The 19,300-nt window shown below is 40.5% G+C and overlaps 1 protein-coding gene across 1 annotated transcript in view; it reads left to right on the forward strand.

Moving 5' to 3' along the window:
• The window catches only part of LOC306991003 (uncharacterized protein), a 538,544-nt gene that overhangs the window by 97,003 nt on the left and 422,241 nt on the right, over positions 1-19,300 (forward strand). The window lies entirely within an intron of this gene.

Consider the following 19,300-nt stretch of genomic DNA (forward strand, 5'->3'; position numbering starts at 1 on the left):
AAATAATTGCTTTCATTTATACAGTGCATATCCAGTGCTTGCAGTGCAAACAAAAATTTATAAGATAAATTAGGGCTAGTTATGTTAGTCAAGTCATCTTCATTTATTTATCGCTTTTAACAATATACTGTAGATTGTTTCAAAGCAGCTTTACAGAGATAAACGTATAATTTAAGGTAACAGATTGTTTTGGCTTTATAGCGTTTCATGAATAAAGATATTTTCCAGCTAAAGTTAGTTTTGATTGATTCACTTCCGTCGAAGTGATCATTTGTTATTAAATTAGCCCAGGTGAAAAAGACGTAATATTAAATGTATCAAAAATACATTTGAAATTCAAATAGTATGTTTATAATACATTTGTATTTCCAACATGCTTATTTAACGTGAATTTAAAATACGTTGAATTGCATTTTAATATATTTCTAAAAAGTATACTAGTAGTACATTGGTAATAAATATATGCTTAATTATACTTTTAATAAATATGCTAATTACCGGTACAAGCATTGAAATATATTTCTAAAAAGTGTACTAGAAGTAGTTGGGTAATAAATATATGCTAGTTACACTTTTAAGAAATATGCTAAACACAAGAATACTTTTAGTGACGTTTTAGTGTATTTAAAGAAAACATGCTTATGTTGCTCTTACTTAAAGTACATTTTATGTGTACTTTGTGTAAGAACATAGCAAAATGATTAAGCTTTTAGTGTGTTTAAAATGTATGTACTTTATAAACACCTACTTTTTTTTACCTACTTGCCTACTGCAATATAGTTTAATTATTTATGCATTTATCATTTTAATATTTTGAAAAAAAAAATACAATGTATTAGAAATATGTCAACTATTATTAGCATTGCAATAAGCTTAAAATGAATATTTTTCACTTCAACTTGTTTGTTGTAAAAGGCAACTTAATGCTGTTGTCCATTACATGATACGTTTGTACAACTGAAATTCCCACAAGGATTTCAGCATCATATTATTTGAAATGCATCATACATTTTCCAAAGATGTTTAAATGTTACTTTCCAAAAAGATGTTGTTGTTGGATGATTAGAAAGATGAGTGGAATTCAGAGTTATAGTAGCATTCCAGTTTTAATAAATAAATAAAAATCAGCAGTTTCAGATAAAGAAAAAGTAGAAGTATTAGCAGAAACATTTATGAAGGTGCATAGTAATGAGAATATTACTGAGGAAATGAGAAGACACAGGAGACAACGCATTAGAGAAAATCCAAAAAAATTTGAAATGAAGAGAGCACTTTTAGGGGTAAGGAAAACTTCTCCAGGAAAGGATGACATTTGTGTAGAATTCATAAAAAATTGAGCAGAATCATCATTAAATACAATTCTAGGATTGTTTAATAGAGTATGGGAATCAGGGAAACTTCCTTCTGAGTGGAAACATGGGGTCATAGTACCAATTGGCAAGTCAAGGAAAGACAAAGCTCAACCAAGCAGCTATAGGCCAATAGCTCTAAAATCTAACCTATGTAAGCTAATGGAGAGAATGGTAATGTCAAGGTTAGTATATTTTATTGAGAAAAGGGGCGTAGGTAGCACTACACTGTAAAAAATGGCTGTGAAATCTACAGTTATTTACTTTAGATTTCACAGTAACATTACTGTAAAATATTTTTACAGTAGAATATTGTAAAGTTTACAGTACAACCTTAAAAATCACAGTAATCCGAGAATTACAGTTGAAATCACAGTAGTCAAAGCATTACTGTAAAAAAATCACAATACAGCCACTATAGTACTGTAAATAGTACAGTAAACTACTGTATTTTTCCTTTTTTTTATAATATCTTATAATTTCACCTGTAACGTTCGTAGTTTTGAGCTTTAATTCACGTCTTTCGTTTATTTTTGTTCAAATACAATGGTGCGCATATTTGGAGAAATACTTTTTAATTATCACATTTTTTTAATGAGATCTGAACGAATCTGAAGAGCTAAAACAGAGAGATCTGTGTCTCTCATCTTCATGATTTGCGTCAGTTGCGTCAATGTCAGGCGCTCTTTCATTCGCTGTGGGGGTACAAATAACTGTTTCATTCCTGATTGGTTGCTTTGTTGAGTTTTTGGCATAGCAACAAGACGCTGATTGGTCGAAATCACTTCAGCCGTTATATAATTTCCGAACTGACAGCGGGAAGCAGTCCACACGACTGCAGCACGGTCCAGGGTTTATTTTAAATATCAAACTTGAAGAAAACCAAATTTAAAGGTGAGTTCTGATAATTTATGTTTATATTTAGTTCACAAGTCGAATATATAAATGTTTCAGCCACTTAACGTTAATTTAGCGAATTAAATTTAGCTTTGCACCAAACGCTTTTTAGCCATTTGACTTAGACACTTTTTAATGCAATTATTGACTAGTATTAAGTCATCGCGTGTACATTATATGGCGTTTGTTCTCCATTATCCACTATAACTGTTAAATGTTAACTTTGCTATTAGGCAGAGCAACATGAAACTGATTGTCCAATCGCTGCAGCCGTTACTGCGTCTGCATTTTCAAATGAATGGAGAGCGGGAAGCAGAGCACGAGCACCACAACCATGACTTCGCCAGAGAATGTCTAATAAGGGGAGAAGGTTCACTCTCGCTACACTTCCGGCTTCTGACTGGTTGCAGTTCCACTCTGATTCCATATGAGGGCGCTCACAGGACGAGTGCAGAATGAATGGAGGTCTATGGAGCTATACCCCTCAAAATCCACTTTTCTCAAGATATAATTTTTTGTCTAGTAATTCGAATGTTGTATTCGAAAGGAGATGCAAAGAAATTGCACATTGCTGGGTGTTAGATTTTTTAGAGTCACTTATTTGCTTTAAAAAGTCTTTCAAAATGTCAATGACGTCATACACATCGTACGACCAGAGATACTGCTTTACGGCAATCCTTCAGTCACTGTGGTGCTTTTGCGCTCTACACTTTCTTTTCTCTCGAGGCATCGCCAGCACAGCTGACACAGGTAAACACACGCGCTAGAAGAGTTTCTGCTAGAATACATTCTGTTCCCACTTCAGATACCACGATGCCATCAAGCGGTATCTCTGGTCGTAACCAGTCCTTCACTGACCAATCAGCGTTCATTAGCAGAATGCTAGCGTGTTATGGGCAACAACAACTCAACCTGTAAGAAATCGAAAGGACATAAGTACTCGTTCATTCAACTTTCGACCTATAACCCATGTTGAACTTGCCAAACCTACAATCAAATCTGAGATTTCTCAACGGCAATCGAGTGAAAGAGACAAATTTAGCCGTCTAGCCCCATAGACTCCCATTCATTTTGCACTCGGGGGCGATCGCCCCCAGTGGAACTCTGGTGGAACTACAACCAAAATTCGGTACAATAGGACTTAATAGGGAGTGAACAGGCTCTCCGTAGACGGGCTCTGACTTCGCCCTCTTTATCGTCAGAAGAACTTTAGAGGTTGGAATCGAATTACAAGACGAAGAGAAATTAAAAGGTGGGTTTTATTTTTATGTTTAACCAAATGTTTTATTTATTTATACAACGTTACAGCTACTCACCATGACAATAGCGAGTGTAACGTTAAATAGCTTAACGTTATCAAATGGCTAGTCCAGTCAGTGATATTAGCCGTCTGCAAATATAATTTAAAGCAATTTAGTTTCTGTGTCGTAACGTACGTAACGTTATACATTTAATACGTAATTGTTGTAAATGAATGCTCAACTAGAGGTGCCATGCTAAGTGTACTTTACATTAGATTAGACCTGTATGCAGTTGTTGAACAACGTGATGTAACCCCACCCACCGAAAAGTAGAATAGTTGATCACTCGTTCTCTGTGTTTAAATGAATGCGATTACTTGATTTTGCACTAAGTCATATACATGTCATTCATTTTACCAGAGAACTTTGTTGAAACTCAGCAAATGTGTCTTTGATTTTTAGATCATGAAGATGATGGGATAAAGTGTCTGGTCTGACTGCATCCTCAGCTCAGAGCTGTGAGGCAAGTATCAGTACAATGAGTTATTTGAGTTTCTTAATCATGATATTCTTTTTTCTGATGAGGTTTAATTTTTATTCCTAAGCCAAAATGTTTGCCATCTGTTTATGTTCGCTACTCAATCTTTAAATGTGAAGAAAATACTAAATTAAATATGTTCATCTAGCGATAGTGTCTCTTCAGAAAAATTTAACTAAACTGCTCGATTCATATGGATTGGTCTTACTATCTCTTTATGAACTGTTTAAAGCAAAGTTTTAGTTGCATAGACTGTCAATGGAGGGACAGAAAGCTCTCAGATTTAATTAAAAAGATCTTAATTTGTGTTCCAAAGATGAGGGTGAGTAATTAATGACAGATTTCATTTTTGGGTGAACTATAACTTTATTTAATATTGTCCATGTGACTTTTTAATATTTTGTGTGTGAATATCTTGCCTTTAGCCATGCAGTAGCCCTAGCTCTACTTTGCACATTCAAGAGTGCATGATAAATCCTGTTTACAATGGCCATTCTTAAAATATGCTAAAGTTAAAGCAATATTTTTGTGTAAACAATTTCTCAAATGTGGGAACAAGCTTATATTATAGAAGTGCAAAGTATGGAGAGGATTTGTACTGTAAAATATGGCTGCAGCTAACATTTTACTTTTCTGGGTATTTTATATGAAGCTTTAAGTGAATAATTTAAAACTGCTTTTCTTTTTATAGAAAATGTAAAAATGCAGAAAGTTTTTTGTTGGTGAAACTGTCCTTTTCTTATCTGCATTTCAGTTTTTCCAGAAAATGGACGAATGCATGCTGTGGTTGATTTAAGGTGTTTCCAGGATTCCTTAAAGGTATAGTTCAGCAAAAAGAAAATGTAAATTCTGTCATTAATTATGCACCCTCATGCCGTTCCAAACCCGTAAGACCTTTGTTCATCTTCGGAACACAAATGAAGATATTTTTAATGAACGCAAGAGCTTTCTGTTCCTCCATTGGTAGCCTACGCCACTAATACATTCAAGCCCCAGAAAGGTAGTAATGACACCATTAAAGTAATCCATGTGACTCCAGTAGTTTAACCTCAATCTTATGAAGCAATCCAAGTGCTTTGTTTTGCGGAAAAATAAAAATGTACCTCTATATTTACAAAATTATATTATCTAAAGCACATTCACGGAACAACTTCCGGTCTTGAGTCAATACGCATGTGTCGTAGTGCTCCTCCTACTGGATTACAGGTCAGTAATTTTCATAAATAATGAAAAAAAAATTCCCAAAAACAAAGCACCCGCATCGCTTCATACATTTGGTTAAACCACTGGACTTATGGAAGTAAAATCATGCCAAAGGTTTTTGAATTAAAAAAGTATAAAAAAAATATGCGTTGCATTAACCATGCTTGCATTTTAATGCATTGTATTTTTATGGCTTGCATTTTTATGGGCTGAAATTCAACATGGTTGTATATTTAAGCTGTGAATATTTCAATTCAAAACATTTCAAACACATTTTTATTAATAAAAATTAAATAATCCATATTCACCTTTCACTTCCAAAATATTCAAACTGTTTAAAAATACAACCTATAATATTCAACAGGCAATTTTCGGTCCACTTTATTTCGTTTTACACATTTGTTTCCACAAATTCAGTGGTTCAAATTCGACAGTAAATTCAACATTGACATCCAGGAACTGCAGTAACTGCAAGCGCGTGTTGTTGAAGACCAGAGCAACAGTTAGAGCAAGCCATTCATTCATTCATAAAAACTGATTTATAGAAATGTAAGTTTATTTGTGATTATTGTGAGGGCTGCTTTTATGTTTAATTCAGTGTCTTCATGGTCCCTGTGTCGCCTACATGCATCTTTCTCTACCGCGAACGAGATTATAATGTTATTCCCCCGATGCTGATGTACAGAACAAATGTTTATAGGTTGAACAAATACAACCTATAATTGAATATTATAGGTTGTATTTTTAAACAGTTTGAAATGTTTTGAATTTAAATATTCACAGCTTAAATATACAATTTGCCCCCCCACCACAAATTGCTTTCTAATCTGAGGGAAACACTGAAAGTAAATGGTGCCATTGAAGAAAATAAGTCTGTCTGTGCAGTTTCTCTCCAGCCTAATAATAGCATGTCAAGTACCTTGACACAACTCCAACATCACCATCTTAGACCCTCATCATGTGATGCAATACAAAGTAATTGTAATCAATGTAACTGGTAATGTGTTTTCTTCTTTAATTTCAGGGCTCCAACTGGGATTCTAGGTCTCCAAGGTCAGGGCATGCAAGAGGTCATAGACCTTTGTCAAGTTAGATTTCTAAGAAGTTTCTTTTCATTTCTGTTTTAAATGTTAATGCAAATGTTGAATTAAATTTTGTATTGTTCAATGTTTTATTTTATTTCAATATTGCCATAGTGTTTTTTATTGCTCTTTAGAACGTGGTAATAAGCGTCAGTTATTTGCACGGCTTCAAAGTAGTTCCATTTTTTTGACCGTATTGTATCAATTTGCATTATTGTTCCATCATAGAAACCAGTCATGCGGAACTAGTGAATGAACTAGTAACAGTTTGCTCTGTAACTTTACAAAACTTGTAATGAATTAGCCTCGTTTTGTAAAATTTGCTTCAGTCGTAAATTAAAAAAATGTAGCAACAGTAGAATAAGCAGGATAATGGACTTCAATCACGCCATTAGACTATCCAAAGTTAACACACTCCGCTGCGCGTCGTGGCCACATTACAATCTAGAACGTGCGTTAACTTTGGATAGTCTAATGGCCTGTTGTCCAATGTCCATTATCCCTTACTTATGTTGTACCTGTTTTGTCATTCCTGTTCACCAAATGTTTTAAATAAATAACTTTTAACAATTTTCTTATTGTCTGCAGTTGATTGCAATATTTTAGAATATGGGTGATTCTTTTAAGGATGGCTAATATTAAATCACAGTGATACAGTATTTAAATTGTACGGTAAGAAACTGAATTTACAGTGATTAACTTTTACCTATTGTTAATAGTACTGTATTGCATACAATACATAAGTGATTAACTGATTTTTTGTACAGTAAATAAACAGCACTGTAAATGCAATTGAAATCACAGTATTACATTTTTTTCTTCTACAGTAAAACAATCAATACTGTAAATACAACTAAAATCACAGTGTTTAATTGTTTTTTTTATTTTACAGTGAATACACAAAATACTGTAAATGGAAGTACAGTACCCTTACTGTAAAACGTATTCACAGTAACTTACTGGCAACAATTAGCCAGTAAGTTACTGTAAATACAACTGATTTCACAGTGTATACAGAAAATACTGTAAATGAAAATACAGTACCTTTACTGTAAAAAGTATTCACAGTAACTTACTGGCTAATTGTTGCCAGTAAGTTACTGTAAATTTTACGGTAAATTTTTTACAGTGTATGGATTCTGTAGTTAGTCTGGAGGCAGCAATAAGGAAGGCTCAGGTAAATAAAGAGGTAGTAGTTGGAGTGTTCTTTGATATTGAGAAGGCTTATGATATGCTATGGAAAGAGGGTTTGTTAATGAAACTTGATAAAATGGGAATTACTGGAAGGATGTATGATTGGATCATGGACTTCTTATTGAATAGGACAATACAAGTTAGAATAGGGACAACATATTCACAAATATATTCAATTGACAATGGAACTCCGCAAGGTAGCGTGTGTAGTCCAATACTTTTTAACATTATGATTAATGATATATATATACTCAAATTGACACAGGAATAGGGAGGTCACTGTCCGCAGATGATGGTGCACTATGGAAAAAGGGAAGAAATGAATTATTTGTAGTAAAAAGTCTGCAGGGAGCAGTAAATAAGGTAGAAAATTGGGCAAATGAGTGGGGTTTCCGGTTTTTAATTGCAAAAATGCAGGTAATTTGTTTTACAAAAAGGAGGAAAAATATTAGAGTAAGTATAAAAATGTATGGTCATTAATTGGAACAAGTTAAATTGTTAAGATTTTTAGGTATGTGGATGGACTCTAAATTAACTTTTGGCATTCACATTCAAAAGCTAATACATGCAAAAAAGGAATAAATGTAATGAGGTGCTTGGCTGGGGTTGAGTGGGGTGCGAGTAGACAGTCTTTAAGAAGAATATATAGCTCATTAATTAGACCGGCAATAGATTATGGTAGTCTGATATACTGCTCTGCATCAGAAACATGGCTTAAAAAGATTGAGGTAATTCAGACTCAAGCACAAGGATTAGCTGTGGTGCATTTTGAACATCTCCAGTACCCTCAATTCAAGTAGAGATGGGAGAAATGCCATTAGAAGTTCGTAGGAGAAAGTTAAGGATGAGATACTGGATCAATGTAAAAGGACATGATGAAAGGCATCCAGTTAAGAAGGTACTGGAAAATTGTTAGGAGTATGAGTATGGAAATATAAAGAATTTTGGCTGAGTAGTAAGGAGGAGGCACTGGAAACAGGTATAACTGAGATAGAGGTAGCTCCTTCTGTTGCAATTTCATCTATACCCCCATGGTGATTCCCAATGCCAGAAATAGACATATTCATACATAACGAGATACATAAGAATGAAACAAATTTGCCATCAAAAGTAATCGCTCAACAATGTATTATTCAAGCATATAACAACACGACTCAAATATTTACAGATGGATCAAAAGATCCGAAAACAGGTAGAAAACAGGTAGAGCAGCCGCAGCAATATATATTCCTCAGTACAATATTAAAATATCAAAAAGAGTAACAGATCATATATTTGTTTTTACAACAGAACTGATAGCCATGTTATTGGCTTTACAATGGATAGAAGAAAAGCAGCCTAAAAGTAGTGTGATATGTACAGACTCACTATCAGCTCTGCAGAGTTTAGAAAGTGGTAAATCTTTAGCAAGACAAGATATTTTAAATGAAACATTGCAGAAGATATATAACATAAAGCACTTAGGCGTTTTTTGTGGGTTCCTGCCCATGGAGAAGTAAAGGGAAATGAGGAAGCTGATAAACTGGCAATGGAGTCGTTGACAGATCACAAGATCAACATCAGAGTTCAGATGAGTAAAGCGGAAATTAAGGGGCTGATCGGGACTGAAGTGAAAAAGAGGTGGCAGAGGTTATGGGTGTAACGGAGACACCGTCATCAACACCAGACATCATCACTCTGCCCACTCGTTCTCAATCCCCTGAGTACTAATCACCATCACCTGTCCTCACCACCTGCACGTCATCATCCCGCATCACCAGATCCCTTCATAAACCACACACCTTCACTCTGCCAGTTGTCTGGTCTCGTCGTTGTACTATCGACAAACCTGACTCCATTACTGAGATCGCTAAACACCTACCTGATTCCGAACGGACTACTTACCTTCATCATACTTCGACCTGGGTCTTCTTCGGTCTTCTTCAGTCAGCCACCCGGCTTCTTCTGTCCGCCTTCAGCCATCTGGATCCTTCACCAATCTCCAAACCTGCAGCAGATAAGAGACTGGTTCACTTTCATCATCTACACATCAGAAACTGTTTACTTCCGGTTACTCACCTGCTACCTTTACCATTGAGTTTACTGTTGAATAAAACTCTATTTACATTACCTGTTCGTCTCCTTCTGCTTTGTGACAGAAGACCAGACCGCAAATGCAAGATCCAACAGGTGACGGCGGAGTGGAAGCGTCAGCGTCTGCTGGAGCCGCGAACATAATTCCACAGTTTCCACCTGTCATTTCCCCAGCCGTCAGTTCTTCTTCTTCAGCTTCTTCATCTACCTCTGTATGTCCCATGGCCCGACCAGCGACCTACTCTGGCGAGGAGGGGGAGTGCAGCGGGTTTTTGCTTCAATGTGAGTTGTTTATGGAGTTGCAAGCGCCACAGTTCACCTCGGATAGAGCGAAAATCGCGTTCGTTATCTCACTTCTCGCTGGACGTGCACTTCTCTGGGCCCGGGCTCTTTGGGATGCGAAAGGTACAGTCATTCAGTCATTCTCCCATTTCATCACACATTTCCGGGAGGTTTTCTCTCAAGCTTCTAATGAACTGTCAATCCACGATCAACTATTCCATCTACGGCAAGGTAAATCTTCTGTAGCTGATTATGCCCTTCAATTCCGCACACTGGCCGCCAGCAGCGGATGGAATGAAACAGCCTTGATCACCGCCTATCGACAGGGTTTGAACCCGGATATCTGCTTACAGCTGGCGATCTACGATGATCATATCGGAGTTGAAGGTCTCATTCAGCGTTCCATTCGAGTGGCTCAACGTCGCTCGGCCTGCTTCCTGAATAACCCTGTACTGCCTCCTCCTCCTCCTCGCCCAGCAACCGTGGTTAGTTCAGTCAGTCCTCCAGTACCAGAGCCTATGAAGTGGATTCTACTCATCTGTCTTCAACTGAACGTCAGCGCCGCATCCTTAATAATTTATGTCTGTATTGTGGAGCGGCGGGTTATCTTCTCATCTCCTGTCCTGTTCGCCCTCCACGACCGGCGGTGAGTTCAGTTCGCCTTCCATCACCCATTTCATCAATGAAGTACACCCCTGTAATACTCACTCATGCCAAACAATCTGTTTCAGCGAAAGCGTTGATCGATTCCGGTGCCGCAGGCAACTTCATCTCCTTAACCACCTTACAGAAATTGCATGCTCGACGCCGGAACAACTCTCAGATTCTTCAAGTTCAAACAATCCTGGGAAAACCGCTAGGTCGCGGACAGATTCGTCACTGCAGTCCGGAAATCACTGTTCGTATTGGATGCCTGCACGAAGAGAAACTTTCCTTTCTGGTACTGGAGGGCTCGACCGCTGACATCATCCTGGAACTCCCGTGGCTCGAGAATCATGAACCCACCATCTGCTGGTCCTCCGGTGATATCTGCCAGTGGGGGGAGAACTGCTTCTCTCACTGCCTGCACTCCGTCAATAAGATTATTCCATCTTCTGTAGAGTCTTCCAAGATCTCCATTAACTCCACTTCGGTGGAAAGTCCTCCCACTGGTGAACATCTTGAGATTTCCAGCGTCTACCGGGCGTTCCAGGATGTCTTCAGCAAGCAGCTGGCCCCCAAACTTCCTCCTCATCGGCCATGGGACTGTGCGATCGACCTGCTGCCTGGGGCTACGGCACCCCGAGGTAAGATCTATCCGTTGTCCATCCCGGAGCAGAAGGCCATGGAGGAGTACATCAAAGAGGCTCTGCAGCAAGGATACATTCAGCCATCTACCTCCCCTGCCGCTTCCAGTTTCTTCTTTGTGGGGAAAAAGGACGGAGGCTTGCGCCCCTGTATTGACTATCGAACCCTCAATAACTCTACTGTCAAGTTCAGATATCCTCTTCCTCTGGTCCCCGCCGCCCTGGAACAACTGCGTGGAGCCACTGAAACTGGACCTCCGAAGTGCTTACAATCTGATCCGTATTCGAAAAGGTGACGAGTGGAAGACAGCCTTCATTACCCCTGCTGGCCACTATGAGTACCGGGTCATGCCCTTCGGACTGTCCAACGCTCCCGCAGTATTCCAGGGCTTTATGAATGAGATCCTCAGAGACTTCCTTCAACGGTTTGTTGTCGTATACATTGATGACATACTCATATATTCTGCCAACCTGTCCGAACACATTCTTCATGTGAAACAAGTCTTACAACGCCTCCGTGATAACCAGCTTTTCCTCAAACTTGAGAAGTGTGAGTTCCATCTGGACACAGTCCATTTCCTGGGATATGTCATCAATCAACAGGGAATTACTATGGACCAGAGGAAGGTGGAGGCCGTATCCAACTGGCCGTTACCTACCAACATCAAGGAACTTCAACGCTTCCTCGGATTCGCCAACTTTTACCGTAGATTCATCCAGAACTTCAGTAAGATCAGTGCTCCCATTACATCCATGCTCAAGAAAAGGGCCAAGTCTCTGTCCTGGACCGCTGAAGCCACCAATGCCTTCGAGAAGCTTAAAGCGTCCTTCAGTTCCGCTCCTACCCTCCTTCATCCGAACCCAGATCTTCCGTTCCTCGTCGAGGTAGACGCCTCAACCACCGGGGTAGGAGCGGTTCTTTCCCAGCGGCAGGGGAAGCCTCTTAAACTCCATCCATGTGCCTTCTATTCCAAGAAACTGTCCCCGGCGGAGCAGAACTACGACGTCGGAAACAGAGAACTGCTGGCCATCAAGCTGGCATTGGAAGAGTGGAGACACTGGCTGGAGGGAGCGAAATATCCATTTGAAGTCATCACGGATCACCGTAACTTAGAGTATCTTCGAGAGGCTAAAAGACTCAACTCCCGTCAAGCCCGCTGGTCATTATTCTTCACCCGGTTTAACTTCAAGGTAACCTATCGACCAGGGGACAAGAACGTGAAAGCTGACTCACTCTCTCGTCAGTTCCAACTGGATTCTGTAAACTCCAATCCTGAACCTATCCTCCCTCCAGCCATGCTTGTCAGTCCCATTCAGTGGAAACTGGATGACCTCATCGCTGAAGCCACTCTCACCGAACCTGCTCCGCCGGGAGGTCCTGAGGGTCGGACTTACGTCCCGTCCCGTTTACGTCCGTCCCTCATGGACTCAGTGCACACCTCTCCGGGCTCTGGACACCCAGGCAGCCAGCTGACCCTCTCGCTCCTTCAACAACGCTACTGGTGGCCCAATATGACCCAGGATGTCTCCCGATACGTCAAGGGATGTGCAGTCTGCGCTATGGCTAAGGTCCCTCGTCGCCTCCCTGAGGGTAAACTTGTTCCTCTGCCATTACCCACCAGGCCCTGGTCCCATCTCGGAGTGGACTTAATAACTGATCTTCCATCTTCTGACTCTCACACCTGCGTTTTGGTGGTGGTAGACCGCTTCTCCAAAGGCTGCAAGTTGATACCTCTACCTGGTCTACCCACCGCGCTTGAAACAGCCGAAACCCTCTTCAGCCAGGTGTTCAGACACTTTGGCATCCCCGAAGACATCGTCTCTGACCGAGGACCTCAGTTCATCTCCCGTGTTTGGAAAGCCTTCTTCAACCTGCTGGGAGGTTCTGTAAGCCTAACATCTGGATATCATCCTCAATCGAACGGACAATCTGAGAGGAAGATACAGGAGATCGGGAGATACCTGCGGTCATATTGCCACGATCATCAGGACTGCTGGAGTCGTTACCTGCCCTGGGCCGAGTATGCACAGAACTCCCTCCAACAGTCCACCACGGGTTTGACTCCATTCCAGTGCTTACTCGGCTACCAACCTCCTCTGTTTCCCTGGTCAGGCGAACCATCTTACGTTCCAGCAGTTCATCATTGGTTCCAGGAGAGCGAGAGGGTCTGGGACTCAGCTCATATCCATCTCCAAAGGGCAGTTCGTAGACACAAGAGCCAGGCCGATACCAGGAGGCGCACTACTCCGGTGTACCAACCAGGACAGAAGGTCTGGCTCTCCACCCGGGACATCCGTCTACGACTGCCCTGCCGTAAGCTGAGTCCCCGGTACATAGGTCCGTTCGCCATACAGAGGCAGATCAACGATGTCACCTACCGTTTGTCACTACCCTCACACTACCGTATCTCACCTTCATTTCACGTATCTCTGTTAAAGCCATACACTAACCCTCTGATCCCTATCTCTGCAGAATCTGGTGTTGATGACGTACCTCCTCCTCCTCCTGTGGACCCTGCAGACGACAATATCTATCAAGTTCAAGGCATTCTCGACTCCCGACGTCGGGGCGGCCACCTTGAGTACCTCGTGGATTGGGAGGGCTGTGGTCCTGAGGAAAGGTGTTTGGTACCTCGTGATGACATCCTAGACCCATCTCTTCTTCAGGACTTCCATGCTGCTCATCCCAACCGTCCAGCACCTCGAGGTCGTGGTTGTCCCCGTCGTCGGTCTTTCCCGCCATCAGGAGCTGGCCGTGGAGGGGGGGGGGGTACTGTAACGGAGACACCGTCATCAACACCAGACATCATCACTCCGCCCACTCGTTCTCAATCCCCTGAGTACTAATCACCATCACCTGTCCTCACCACCTGCACGTCATCATCCCGCATCACCAGATCCCTTCATAAACCACACACATTCACTCTGCCAGTTGTCTGGTCTCGTCGTTGTACTATCGACAAACCTGACTCCATTACTGAGATCGCTAAACACCTACCTGATTCCGAACGGACTACTTACCTTCATCATACTTCGACCTGGGTCTTCTTCGGTCTTCTTCGGTCTTCTTCAGTCAGCCACCCGGCTTCTTCTGTAGGCCTTCAGCCATCTGGATCCTTCACCAATCTCCAAACCTGCAGCAGATAAGAGACTAGTTCACTTTCATCATCTACACATCAGAAACTGTTTACTTCCGGTTACTCACCTGCTACCTTTACCATTGAGTTTCCTGTTGAATAAAACTCTATTTACGTTACCTGTTCGTCTCCTTCTGCTTTGTGACAATGGGATAATGAAATAATAGGAAGACACATGTATAGTATACAAATGTGGGGGTGGAAAGAACAACTATAAATAACAGGAAAAAGGATGTGATAATTACAAGATTACGTATTGGGCATACTTCACTAAACCAAAGTCTAAATAAAATAGGTAAACATGAAACTGGTAAATGCGATAAATGTGGATATCCTGAAACAGTAAAGCATATATTACTAGAATGTATAGCATACAATAGAGAAATACTTGAATTAGTTCAGTCACTAAAGGATAGGGGTGTAAGCAATTATTCACTCAAGGAATTATTAGGAGAAGGAACAAATTATGAAATACACAAGAAATTAAAAAAATGTATTAAGGATACAGAACTGGTTAAAAACATATATATATATATATATTATTTTTATATTTTTTTTATTTTTCTTCTTAAGTGTATTCAACAAAGTAGTGCTCCATACTCCCACCCAGTAGGTAGCGGAAATGCACCTTTAGTTGGTTTGCCAACCGCCATATAAACAACAGAAGAAGAAGAAGATGTTGTTGTTGAGCTGAGCTGTAGACCACACCCTTTCTGCGTTCCACTGGGGAAAAGAGAGATAAAATCAGTGATTAAAAAGAAACTAGTTAACAAATGGCAACATTGGTGGGGAAATAGCAGAACAGGGAGATGGAGGCAAGCGTGAGCAGCGCGTATTTTTTTGGTGTGAATGCACTCATTGATTAACTTTCACACTGAAAAAAATACGCGGAGTAGGAGCAGTGCGTGAGCAGCAGTGAAGCGTGGGTTTCGGCACCGCTATTTTTGCTGCGCTGCTCACGCTCAATTAAAGTGAAAGAACGCTTTTGATGGAAATACATATGATTTCACACAAAAAGTGCCCAAAATGCACAGAATTTGCATGTCTAGTGTGTTTTAACAAGAACTGGAGTAGGCTATGTCAGAAAAGAAAATTAACAAAAATATTTGTAGAAAATTTACCCATTTAAACTTGTTTTAATTATTCAGTTTGGGTAAAAGAATATGGTGTTTTATAATAAAAAAAAAGTATATATAGAAAATAAATGAAGAGTTCAGATGCAATTTAAGCCTCTAAGTGCCATCTGAAATTTTCTTCTAGAATGATAATTTTTATCAAGCTTGAATATTTAAGTTCAGTCATTTATCTTAAATGGCAATGAAAATGACCTATTATTTGTCATTTAAGTGAAATTACTGAACTTAAATATACAAGCTTGATAAAAATTATAATTTTAGAAGAAAATTTCAGATGGCACTTAAAAGCTTTTGCATCTGAACTCTTCAAATATGTGTGTGTGCTGTAAAGTGGTTAGAAAAAATTAAATCAGAATCGGCTAAAATCGGTATCGGCAGGTCAAACTCAGTGAAAAATCGGAATCGGCCTAGAAAATTGTAATCGGTGCATCTCTAGTATGGTTTAATCTCATATCACCTCTGTTATAGAGATTTTTTAATCAGGCCTATTGAAAGGTGATTCGGTTAGTCTTGGTAGGAAATGTTAGCAACGTGTCCATTTCAGGTGTCTAATTGTGCTTCCTTTGAGTCATTCATGTACAAATCTGTTTATATAATTGTTTTTTGGGAAAGCTGCAAGTCACTTGTCCTAGTTGTCCTGGCACACTAAAAAATGCTGGGTTGTTTCAACCCAATTTTGGGTCAAATATGGACAAAGCCAGCCGTTGAGTTACATTTTTAAATGACATTTTTAACCCAACGTTTGGGTTTGTCCATGTTTGACCCAAAATTGGGTTAAAACAACCCAGCATTTTTTAGAGTGCAGACAATATTTTGCACAACTTCTAATTTCCTTAAATCTTTTTTAAAGAGGTGAAGAGAGTGTGTGTTAGCATGATGTATGTGTTTGTTTTGTTTTTTTTGCTCTCGAAGTCAAAGGGGGCTGACTAATACAAATATTAATGCTAAAAATAATGATTAGCATTTGTTATACATTATAATTATACTTGTTGGCTGGGTACTTTTTCAGTTAAACCGTTAAATTGCCTGTTTTTTTTTGCTGTGATACAGTGACATAACATGTAGACTTCACTGTTGTTCAGCCAGACTTAATGTTTGTGCTATTTTATGTAGATATTTTATTAACTCCTTTTTTGCATTATATTAACATTTTATTTTGAATGTCTAATATTAAAATATATAAACTAAGCATTATGTTACCGATGTTAGGGCAGAGGGTCAATAACCACACTCCGGAGGAGCAGACACCAAGAGGTGGACAACAAGAAGTGAATTTTAAAAGGGAAGTATTTTATTAATTTAAAATAATAAAAGCAGTGATGCGAATGTTCGTGGCTGGGACCCGGCGTGGGAAGAGGAACGGGGGGGTGCAGGTAAGTGATTCATCGGGGGTTCCTCTTCTCACTGGTTCGTGGGTGAGACAGTGGCTTTCTTCATCTCTTCGACCCGTCAGATGTGCTCGTGAGACAGGCAAATGACAGTGCTCAGACTCGGCAGGTGTGTATGTTCGTAGAACAGTCGATGGGAGGACAGCAACTTCTCTTCTCCGAGGGACAGACAGTGACAGTGCTCAGGCTCGGCTTGTGTGTGTGTTCGTAGAACAGCCGATGGAAAGACAGCAGTTTCTCCTCTTCTCCGAGGGACAGACAGTGACAGCGCTCAGGCTCGGCTTGTGTGGCCGGATCACGGTACTTTACCCGCCTACGCTCTCGTTCCGGGTACAGCAGAACGGCGTCGTTGGAGAGTTCGTGAGACTGGGCTTTCGTTGACGCGAGAGATAGTGCTCATGAATTGTGGTGCTCAGGGTGTATTGAGCTCCTCGCCACACCGCGCACAAAGGGAAACCTGGACACAGCTTTAGACAGATCAATTTGAAGGGATCTTCATATTCAGACGTCAATTTTCATTCATCACAGTTTCAGAGGAAACAGTCGTTTGATCTCACCACTCTTGTGCATAAATCACTCTTATAAATCCTCACACGTGTGCATTTCACTCTTTAGACACTGCAAACTCACTTCATCTCCACAGTGATTAATCGACCCGTTTCTCTTCTCGCTGTAGGGTGAATGACTCAAGGAATAGTGTTTTCAGAAGATTTACGCGAGCACATCAGCGATCCTCCCAGCTGTTCCAGTTACTACGTTTCGCTCTATCAACAGGATAACACACACTGCCCGCAACACAGGTTAGTCACACACTGGTGATGGACAAGCTTCACATGTGGTTTTCTCAAAGGGTAATCAAATGAAGGGTGCACTTAACTTTTCCTCGGTGTTTTATTCCAATCCTGCGATGGTTTCCTCTCTCACTTTGGCCAGTCACTTCTCCTTTTTCTGCTGTATAATCTCCTCACTTACTTCGTGGTGCTGCTGTTCGTGGTGCTGCTGTTCATGGTTGCTTCAGAAAACTCACTTAATGAGCACGTCTCAGGGAAACTTCACAATAGAACACCGATCAGACATTTAACCTTCAGCTTTCTCTTGTTGCGCCGCTGTCAAGACACACACTGCTGCCGGGAGACACACACTTGCCCAGATACACCACCCTCTCACTGCTCATACACTTCCCTTTTATGCTCCCTTGTCCTGAGCGCGTGCTTCAATGAAGCGCAGCTGATTCACCTCAGCTGCCGCTCGTTATGGCCAGCAATCAAGCACAGCCAGAATTGGGACCAATGAGGGATTTTTTTGAATATCTGGTTCTTTCACCCGGTGACACTTTTAAAATTAAAAAATCATCTAGGTTACGACTGTAACCTCTGTTCCCTGAGAACAGGGAATGAGATGCTTCAATGTACATCAATGACGCTTTGGGGAATGTCCTCCACCTGAACCGGTGTCTGAAAAGCTATAAGATCACGCCAATCGAATTTGGCGACAAACTATGACACTATTAGTGCGACCCAGAAGTGTAGAAAATGCAACAATGAGGCAAACTCCAAGACCAATCACTTCAATTCACTTGAATGATGAAGGACTGTTTGCAGCAATTGTATTTCACTTCGTTTGGGTCAAGTCACCTTTATTTATATAGCGCTTTTTACAATACAGATTGTATCAAAGCAGCTTCACAGTGATAACATGAAAATAATACAAAAAACTATTTCATCATCGTCCACCTTTAAGGCAGATCTATAATATTGTTGAATATTAAATGTCCCCAACTAAGCAAGCCAGAAGGTAAGGCAACAGCGGCAAGGAACCAAAACTCCATCAGGTGACAGAATGGAGAAAAAAACCTTGGGAGAACCCAGGCTCAGTCGGGGGCCAGTTCTCCTCTGGCCAATGAGTGAACAGTGTATGATTATGATTCAGGAGCATTACAGGTCAGAAGTTCAGAATGAAATCAGAGTATTTGTCCAGTTCCGGTTTGAAGTCGGAGTGGAGAGGAGGAGAGACTAGTTGACACTTCAGGTCAGCGGCGTCGTCGTGTCCTGGCGCTGGTCCTTCGTCAGATCTGGATACGGCCTGGTTCCGGTGGACAGCGGTAAACCTCGGGATAGACAGAGAGACTAATATTAGCGTAGACGCCATCCTTCTCATGATGTACCAAGTACATCAGGATTTACGGGAAGTGTTCCCGGTCCCAGCTGTTCTAAACTATGCAGCCTAACATTGAGTTATAGAAGTCTATAATGTGTTATGTGTATGCTAGGCTGAAGAAATGTGTTTTTAGTCTAGATTTGAACTGACAGAGTGTGTCTGCTTCCCGGACAATAATAGGAAGACTGTTCCAAAGTTTTGGTGCTAAATAGAAAAAGGATCTACCGCCAGCAGTCGATTTTGATATTCTAGGTATTATTAACTGGCCGAAATTTTGAGATCGCAATTGACGTGAAGGACTATAATGCGTTAAGAGCTCGCTCAAGTACTGCGGAGC

This window comes from Phoxinus phoxinus (assembly GCF_949152265.1).
Source record: "Phoxinus phoxinus genome assembly, chromosome: 22".
Classification (NCBI taxonomy): Eukaryota; Metazoa; Chordata; class Actinopteri; order Cypriniformes; family Leuciscidae; genus Phoxinus; species Phoxinus phoxinus.